This window comes from Eufriesea mexicana, unplaced genomic scaffold (assembly GCF_001483705.2).
Source record: "Eufriesea mexicana isolate 0111107269 unplaced genomic scaffold, ASM148370v2 scaffold1809, whole genome shotgun sequence".
NCBI classification, from domain to species: Eukaryota; Metazoa; Arthropoda; class Insecta; order Hymenoptera; family Apidae; genus Eufriesea; species Eufriesea mexicana.
Genome location: NW_016909914.1, coordinates 502,037 through 512,908, shown reverse-complemented (window position 1 = coordinate 512,908; position 10,872 = coordinate 502,037). Strand labels below are relative to the sequence as shown.

The following is a 10,872-nucleotide window of genomic DNA, read 5'->3' as shown; positions in this document are numbered from 1 at the left end:
CGTGCAAGTTTCAAATTACTTTTATTACAGTTACTATTTGTTCTTATTAATTATTGCGATATTTTTTCTTTCGAAGTATTAAACTTCGTCAAAAGATATTTGTTCTTATTATTTCTAAATTTTTATTAGATATTTTTTAGTTTTTTATGAAGTGTGTGTATTTTTTGATATTTTATTACGATAAAAATTACTATAATCTATAAAGAAAAATTTTGTTACTTTTCTACAAATTGATAATTTATTAAAAGGTAATTTCGAGATTTTTCGACTTTTTGGAGTATTATTTTATTAAAATTAGGTATACAGAAGGCTCGAGAATACCAATTTTCTGTACTTTTTGTAATAAATTGCTTTCACCTTACTATACATTATTTATGACTTATTTTATATTAGTTATTATTTTTTTGTCATTTTATATTATATTACTTTTTTAAAAGATACTTTTTCTAAAAATCTTTTTTAAAATGTTCGATTGATAGCTATAACCTATATCTATAATCTAAATCTAATCTAATTTATGAACTATTAAAATATAATATATATAGTGCCCATGATAGTTTAATAATAAAACTTGGTATATTTAAATTTTTATGAACTTTTCAAAATTTGAGTCTGTGAAGTATTTATAATATTATTAACATTCTCGTATAATTTTTTATGCAACATTAGGAAACAGAATATAGTTTGAGCAAATTATTATTATTTTTGTAACGCACAAGGTAATCTAATTTATTCACATTTTTAAATATTTCAGTAATAATAAAATCATGATTTCGTAAAGAATTATCATAAAAGTAATCAAAGATAAAAGAAATAATACGCATAAATATTAACTTCAAGATCTTCTGCGTAAAAATACAGGAAAACCTTTCAAATACGATATCTATGAGTCAGTTTGAGAATTAATTAAAATGCAAATTAGAATACATAAACATAATTTCAATGAAAGTCACGATAAACGAAGGTGAAAAAGGTACTTAATGGCGGTTGTTAATTTAAGCTATCTACGTAATCAACAATGAAGATGATTTTATCGAATATAAATGAATAATAATGTATTAGTTTATGATGAAATCATTTTTTCATTCTTCATCTTTCACATTTATAATAACTAGATCATGCTTCAATCTAATTTTTTAATGTTTAATTAATGTAATTAATATTAAATAATATATATTTTTATATTTCATGTACTAATATTAGTATTACGTTAAAAACGAGTTTCTATTTCTATTCGCAATAATTTGTTTTGTAAGCTTTATAAATTCTTTGAGAGTTTTAAAAAGTATAATAGCACATCTTAGATATTACTCTCGTATAAAATGGCAATATAAATTTGGGAGTATCCTCGTGTAGTAATAGAATTATCGTAAACTAAAGCTTTGGCGCATTTCCATAAATAAAAGTTCGGAGGATATTAAATTACGCAACAGGTGTTCGTAACTCGTAGAAAAAAAGGTTCCAAACTCATGTTTGCTCTATCTACTTTTATTTTTATGATATAATAGTACGAACAAACTTCTAAAATATTAGATTTACTGGAAGGATATTTAAAGCAATATATATAGATTTGTTTAGAAATAGTTATTTAATCAAAATAAAAGCCATCGCGATTTATATAGCGTCCACTGATGAGAATGTATGTTATTTTATCCCTTTACCACGACAGTATCATAAAAATTTAAATTTAACAAATACTTTAAAACCGTTTACAGCATGGTTTATATTATGACAGATTTTTGTTTGTAAGAAGCATTGCATTATGCGTTCCATGGTTCCACTATGTTAACTACATTATTCATGATCGATATGTCAAACAGTTTCTGCTACTTCGTGTGATATATTTCTCTAGTGTTGTGTTGATGTAAAGAACGAAAAACATAAACATGACTATTAAACGATAGTACAATATCTGAATTTTAAGATGGTATATCATGGAATAAACATAAACTCAAAGTTTATAGTACATAAAGATTTAAAGGTTAGACTTCTAAAAGCTGCAGTTTATTTCCGATTATAACCTAATATAATACAGTGGAATCTCTATTATTCGAATGTTTTAGTATTCGAATATTCCACTATCCAAACGTTCCATTATCTGAGCAGTATATTTCCTTCGATATCTCTGTACGAAGTAGGCATTATACGCCTGAACGCCTCGCATGTAATAACATCAAAGAAGAATAGTATGATACCGAGTGTGGAAACGAAACAAGATATCCTTAAGATTCTGGAAAACGATAAACGTGTTTTAAAAGCTTTTAAAGTGTGCAATGTTATGGCAGTAAAAACCAGAAATTTAGCAATTAAGTACATAAATAATAATAATAATTACAACAATAATAATAATAATTAAGATGATATATATTTTTTCTCAAAAAAATTCAATATTAATTTTGTGATTGAAATCAGTTATTTTGACTATTTTCGTAACTCTAGTACTAAATGTATTTTAATCTAATTCCAAAAGGTATATAAAATAATTAAAAGTATATTACATTTATATTGCATTTTATTCTTTGTTATTTATTTATATTTTTGTATTGCAGTATAAAAGTAATGAGTATAAATACAGAATAAAGTAACTAGTATAAGGAGGGATGATTATTTCTCTATTAGAAGACTTCCTTGTCCAAACAGCCATGTCTTTCTATTCATGATTTACTATATTTCATGGTTAATCCATTGATACAAAATTGTGTTAAAAATTATAGTACCACTTAAATGTTTTGTTTTTGATTTCATACATTCAGTTGAAAGCTTCACAGGATAAATTTTAATTATTTTTATAGGATAATTTGATCAAATAAAAGTCACGTGTTTTGTTGAGAAGCCAAGTAGGGAGAATCAGGGTGTACTAACAGCTGGCCAACTATGGCTTAGGTATCGTGAAGAAAAGGAAAGAAAAAATTCTGGACGCGTGTCGGGTATCCTGTTGGTTCCGTTCGACCGCTGACACAATAGTACGTGCAGCCATGCTTCGAGCAATCGACGCTTTACTGGGTGGCTTCTACAATCGCATGCCCGGAATAATTAACAGCCCATTAAGCCGTTTGTGTATTGCGAGAAGACGCGTGTCTCCGACGTCTGGCGTCTGAAAAAATTTCGCGTCGACATCGTAAAATTTGGATAGTTGTCATTTATGGTATTAGTCTTTTTACTTCAGAATTTGTTAAATTTTTATTCGAGTTAATTGTTTCATTAAGAATATGCTAAAATACTTTGATTTGTATATTACAAGTAAAACCTAGACATTGAATATTACAATGTAAATTAAAAAATGTTGATTGGATTAACCTCGTTTCACTAAAACATAAGTTAATATGTTTGTGAAGTACAATGGAGTAACTTTTAATAACTATTTTGATTAATCAAAATATATTACTTTAGTTTTATAGATATTACAATTGTAAATTAATTTGCTTTTCAGAAATTGCCCTGTAGAAATGCCATCAAATGGCAGAAAATCTTTGCTGCATTTTAATAAGCCCACGTTGTAGTATATTATACAAGATTTGCATTGAACCCATTCTTCACTGACCCTAATTTTTGAGTATGATTTGAGGAAAATATATTTTTTCTAATTCCGATATATTTTCATCATTTGTAGACTTACTATTAGTTTTCAACATCTTTAAATTAGAATTTTAATGATGAATATTCCTACAATTTTTTTGTCTTGTTATTGTCATTTATTGATAAATGATTGCATAAAATACATTTAGTGTTATATGTATAGAGTCTATCTTGTTGAATATAACATGAATTAAGAAAACAGTTATTTTACTATCAAACAGTGCAATATAAAGTTAAACAGTAATTTTAAGTATAAAATTTTATGTTTTCAGATGACTTTAAAAATAAACATGAATATTTATTTTTCATCATGGAATATTAACACAATATTAACAATGCAAAATTGGAAAAGTACATAGTTCTTTATATTCCAATTTTGCTTTATACATAATGTGTATTTTTTATCAACTTGTCTTAGAATTTCTTGACATTCATATACTTAGTGTTAATAAAACGTTTATTTAGTTTTATATTAAAAATTATTCGATTTTTGATTCTCCTAGGTCACTGAAAATAATAAGAAGACTGTTTTATTAGATAGAAAGAATATGTAATTATTAAAGTAATTTTCAATTTACCTTAATTCTTAATTTTATAAATATCTATTAATTTAATCAATTGAATTTTCTTTGAACTGTACTTTTTTTAAACAAAGTAGCATTTTAAAATAGCTTTAACAGATTGTTAATACAATATTATATGTAAAATATTTTTAAATTTAAACAAAGTTCTAATTTCGACAGAATTTTTTTTTTAAATAGGTGGAAGATATTGGATCGTGTCGAATCTTTCTTTGAATTATCTTAATTAAATTATCCTATTTTCGCAAATGAAACAGCACGCAATGTTCTCGTTAATTATCGTAAACGACAAAGAGAAATCAAAAATGATTCCTCTTTCTTCTAGTGTGTTGAGTCGAGGAAACTATGCGATAGAACGATAATTATGATTGTATCGAGACATGACCTGTTTTACAAGTAACGTACCGTAAAATTTCGTTCTGTGTACTTTCAAGTTGCAACTTCTGCTTAAAGTAGTAGCAGAATCAGATGGTACTATGTAGAGCTGGAAAGAAGTCTTGCTGGACTGCACAAAGGCAAGAGGGGTACTCCGTTCTGTCTGACTTTACCTTTGATGTATCTGAAATTTCTACTTTTAGGTTTTTCATGCCATATGCTGACATAATAGTAGGGATAAGTAACATTAGCATGCCTTTCATTTAATGTTAGAATAAATAAGTGCTAGAACTACTGACCTGTAATATGCATTTAAATATTGTATGCACGTATAATAATAATTAAAGTGGTAGAATGAATTTAAATAGGTAGGCTCAGAAAAAATTTCCCTGAGTTACTATATTTATTAATGATATATTTATAAAAAATATTAAATGCAATATTAACGTCTGTTTATTAAAATATATAAAAATAAACGTATAAAATTTAAGACTGAAGCTACCAGAAATATTTTTTAAAATAGTGATAATATTCTGTTTTATTTTATACATTGGAAATAATGTCTGCATATTATATGCATATTATATCATGGGAAAAAGATGGTGAAAAATAATATGCTTGACAGGATATTTAAAAGTCATTGAAATCGTAAGTGGAATATTTTTAACAGATAATTACCATAATTATATATTTATTTAGATATGAAAATCAACATTAATTTTGTCAAGAAGCAGCTGATTTGACAAATTTCATAGTTATGTTAAATAGGTAATCTAAATCCTGTGTCTACGCCAATGCTTCATCTCTCCATCTTACTTGCTCTCGATATAGTTCCTTCATTTTCTTTGTCATTTAATTCTCTACAATTCCATTTGTAAATAAATGTAACATTTTTAGTTAATAATGAAAATTAAAATTCGAATAACTTGTCCTATGCTACTATATATATAATGATGACTACTTGAAATAATTTCAAAATAAATTTTTTGTAATTAATGGGACGTATCATGTGAATGCATTTCAATTTTTTGTTTTATATTTTTTGAGATACAAAAATAACCTTCAGTTTTTTTAAATGACTTCATATGTTTTCTATTGTTTTGTAGAAATTATCATGCAAGAATTTTTTTTTCATTTTCTAATTCAAAGTGAATGGAAGGTTACCTTATTATAAGTTACTGAATTTGTTTTTCCAACAGCTACGAAACACTAGAAAATAAAATGTATAAAGCTATTTAAAAAACATAAGATTAGTTGATATTATTTAGTTATATTATTTAGGTTAGTTAATATTAATTAATATTATAACTAGTTAATATCTTTAAAAAATGGAATATCATAGGACAGACAAAAATCGAAATGCATCTATTTGATATGTTCCGATAAATAAAAAAATTTTTTTGGAAACACTTTTTCATGTAGTCTATAGATAACGAGTTATTTCAGACGGTTACTCGTATCGACTCAGACTATATATCGCTTCTTTTTATCTCGTGTCGATAATTCATATTGATCCTATTTCTACGTCATTGCTTTGTGTCGTTTGTTATCGCTCTATCTTACTTGAACACGATGTTCCCTTGGTCTCTTTGTCACGCCATTCTATGTGATTCGATTTAGAGACGTCTCTCTCACAATTAGACAATAATGAAAATTCGTGTACTTTATCTTTATAACTGTATAGAAAAGGTCGATGTATCATTGACAATGCAACATTTTTCATATGAGACAATTTTATTCTTCGACAATTCTTTTATTTATGTAAAATTGAATTATGTAAAAATGATTGAAAGTGCAACAATCGTTGCGAATTTGATTTTTAACACGTTCAATGCTTGCAATATTTTTGGTGTGTTTTGCAAGGAGAAGCAAACCGAGGGACCGTCCCAGGCAATGAAGGATCTAGCTACGTCACTGTATTATGGTATGACTAATCAGATCTATGTATATTTCTTCTATGGGAATTTTTCCCAGCTCTGTTTAGTACATAGATACATATATCGTAGTATGTTCAGAGAATATTGTAAAAAAGGTATGCAAGAAATTTAAATAATTTAATTTTTTAAATTTAATATATTTTACGTATAATTGGATTTAGAAGTTAGTGGGAACTAGAGTTTATAAATCGACCACCGATAGTGGGTAAAACAGGGGTTAACATGGGACTTTCAAATGATAAACTAGGTAAAGCAAACTATATCTGTAATTATACCAAAATAATTGTCGAGAATAATCGATGTAAAAGTTGAAGTATTTAATTTCATTTATTACTACAAATTTTAATTAAAAAAATTTTTAAACTCATCGATACGTAAACATTTATTTATTCCAAAAACAAAATTGTTTTTAATATAGTGTGAGTTATTTTTATTTATTTATTATGTCATTATGGAATATGTCTCTCTTATCAAATATTTCATCTCGTATCTCATTATCAAAGTTATCTTACCGATTAATTATGAATTTATTATCCGAACAAAGTTTATAAAAATGTTATTACTCGCATATCAAAATGAGAATTTGTTTATGTATCATACGCATCGGTGATTAATATCCTGTTATCGATAATTTACGAGATTGCTACTTTGTTCGATTGCCTCGAGGTTATAATTCTTTTATTTTTACGGAATTTTATTTATCGACCAATCTTTTAATTTCGAAACACGAGAGATTTATATATTTAATATTCTACCCTCTGTATCGCGTTAATGAACGTCGCATCTCTGTAGTAAAATTAATTTTTGGAAATATAATAGGTCCGCTTTAATTAAACGCGGCACGGAACCAACGTCGTTTAAACTTTTGGTTACACAATGTTATTACATCGTCTGGAAATAAATTGCAGTTTTCAGAGATGATGTAGTTAGAGATGATAAAATTGCCAAAGCTTATAATGAATTTATTTAATGGAAATAAAATAAAATTGTTATTATTTATAGGGTATCTTCGATGAGGTAGAAATGATTTTATTTTTATGGGTTATGTCTTTTTCCCGCTTATTGCACTTTTTTTTATATTTTATATTTTTGTTTATTCTTTATTGCATTCCAAAAATAAATAAAATCACTAAGTGGACATTTTCTGTTTTTTCTCTTACCCTTCATTTGAGATAAGATGTTGGAAGTATAGAGAGTTGGTCGAGACCAATTGAGGTTAGAATTACTTGGTGTAGTTGTCGAGCATAGTGAGTTGCCACTGTCGTAATTGCATTCTAGTTATAATTTTATTAACACTAAATTGCTAATATAGTAACTTATTACTAAGGAATATCGAAACTATAATTAGTCTCTTTATAAATAATATTTCTTTCTTTTAATGAAACAATTAAATCGTGTAAAATAATTTAATAATTTGTAAAATGTTTTCAAAATTATTTTGATAATTAAAACGTTATGTTACGAAGTATTACAAAGTATAACAAATTATTACGAAGTATAATAAAATATATTTAACCTGTTATTTGTAATTTTTTAAACAAAGTTATTGAAAAACAATTGGTTTCGGATAAAATGAAACGTTAATTATTTTCGTGACATAAATAAATTGGAAATTTTGATTCTACTTTCAATGAAATTGTTGGGGAACTCTTCGTACGCTTCAATTGGAAATCAACATTGTTATTAATGTATGTTCACGTAGACGTTTTCACTCGATATTGAAATGTTAATTATTCCTGTTTGATGCATAATTGTATTCACATCTGGGATTGTCGTGAAGTGTTATTGAATTGTTCTACACTAACACAGAGACGAGTTAAAAAACGTTCACGTGATCTATCGTGCATATGTAAGGGCATATACGTGGGACATTATTTTGATTTTTGTCATACCAACATTAAAGAGGCTGTGGTTTTTACGTCGTATTAGTACATGGAAATTGACATATTGCAATAAATGAAAGTAAAAATCAATTATAAATTATGTAATAATATATAATAATATAATTTTATGATAAATGATAAATAATAAACAATGAATAACTAATAACTAGTAACTAATAACTAATAATAGGTAGTAAATAAGTAAAAAATAATTAGTAAACAGTAGGTAATACATAATGTATGAACAAGTAAATAACAAGGAATAATAAATAAATAATAATTAAATAAATGAATTAAAAGTATTAATATATACATGTTTATTTCATTTTGGCGATGTTTTCCATGCTCTGATGTATCGTGGCATGCAGTACTGCCTTTTTCAAGCAACTTTATTAATTGCTTAGTAGGGAAATAGAATGTGACGACTTTCAGAAAACTATTATGGCAAACTCGAATTTAATTGAAATAACCGCCTAATACGTCTAGATATTTTTGTAAGAATAATATTTTAAAAATATTTTATTCAGATTTTTCGTAACTGCTAGGTGATTAGCAATTTTTGGTGCGTGTGTTCTGTGTATACGAACTATTCTTAAGTTAAAATGACTAACTTCGGTTTCTGAAATTTTAGTGTCAAATCACTTGACCGGTGTTTTCTATATGTAAAAAATTTTCTATCTTTTTGGTTTTTAGAATTAATCGATTTGGCAAATGAGAAGATCGTATATTACTCGCAGTATTTTTGCAGACAGTTTGGTTCCATTTATGATCTGTAGTGAATCACAACTGTGTATTTTGTTCGTGATTTGTTTACGTGATATTTGATAATTCGATTATGATATTCCCATGATAGAATTGTTTATGTTGACTAGATTTTATTTTCTATAGAAATGGGAATTTATTGATACTTCTTGTTATTTATGATCTCTCGTTTAAATAGTAAGATATTCAGATGCATGTTAAGATAGAGAGTGGTCAAGTCGACAAGAGTGTAGCTAATTATGTACCGATTAAAATTTCGTTCCAACATATGGAGTTCAGATAAATGGGGTTTCGCAGTATACTATATGTGTGTTATCAAAAACTGTCATGTCAGAATTCATAAAAATGATTCTATGGGCATGCTTTTGCGTACCGTACAATCACGCATGCGTATCGTAGCCACGCGTTTGCATTAGTGCGAGATACTTATATACCTAATGAATATTAGGAGTTAATACTAACATATTACTGATATAATATTAAAACAATTAATGCAAAAAGAAGTTTTGAAGTATTCTTTGGTAGATATAAAAATAAAAATAAACATAAAAATGAAATAACAGTAATATTGTAGTACATATTGAGATAATTGATAAAAAAGTTACAATTATCATTATAATTCCATAGTATTTTTCGACAGAAATGAAAATAAAAATAAATTTAATTATGTATAATAAATAAATTAATAAAAAAGATATCCTATTAGAAAAACAAAAAAAAAGAAAAAGATAAATAAATAAAATGAAAAAATAAAAAAAATACTTCCACTTGGTGAAAATCATTGTAAACATAAAAAACTATAAATATATAATAACATACATACAATTAGACACGTAATATACAGTAATATAATTCTTTACATAATCTGGAATATATATAATATATATAATAAATATATAATTCATCTTCACTAATTTTTAATTTTATATTTATTTTATAAAAAGATTTCATATAATTTAATAAGCATGTACTTAATACATACATACATATAATTATGGAGTTATAGATTTTATACTTTATACTTGAGAAGTACATTATAAATAGAATAAAACTAAGTATAAATAACTGTATGTATACAATATAGTATTAATATATAATTGGGGTATGTAATATTAATACATTGAAAACTTCCTCCAATAAAACGTGAAATGAAATTTGAACACTGACTCTGATTACTTTTACGTCCTTACTGACATTTACTTTTCACTTCTTTGTGCTATATTTGTATTTGAATGCAATGCAATCGACGTCACATACTTCATTGTACTTCACATACAAATTTCATTATTGTTCCATTAGGTAATTAAACTGATTCATGCAATTTTGCTCATGAATTCATTTTTCGTGTATCTTTAAAATATACATTTTTATTGCTTTTAGGAAGATGAGGTCACTTGAGATTTTTGTGGAAAAATGGTTCAGTGAATACTGTTATGTCGATGCATTTTTTTGGAATGATTTTTGTAAAAGGTTCTTTTTCTTATGTATATCGTCAATAGGTCGACCGAAATTGGCGACGGTTAATGACGAACCAAATCTCTTGAGGAACTTGTATTTTTAGTGGACTGTATATTTTGTAGATGTTCCGGTTAACTCTTCTGAACTCTTCGAATATTATTTGCTGACTGACTGGTACCGACCAAACTAACTTGTGCGATGCACGATCTTTCGGAGCCCATGGTTTCCAAAGGGAAATCGGTTTTCCCATTGGTGGTTGACAGGACCGAGGGTGGGCCCTCGGTCCGCGAATCAGATGCC

General features: G+C 26.6%; 1 protein-coding gene across 1 annotated transcript in view; it reads left to right on the top strand.

The window, feature by feature from the left end:
* Positions 1–10,872, top strand: part of LOC108549022 (kinesin-related protein 4) — a 237,398-nt gene that overhangs the window by 8,957 nt on the left and 217,569 nt on the right. The window lies entirely within an intron of this gene.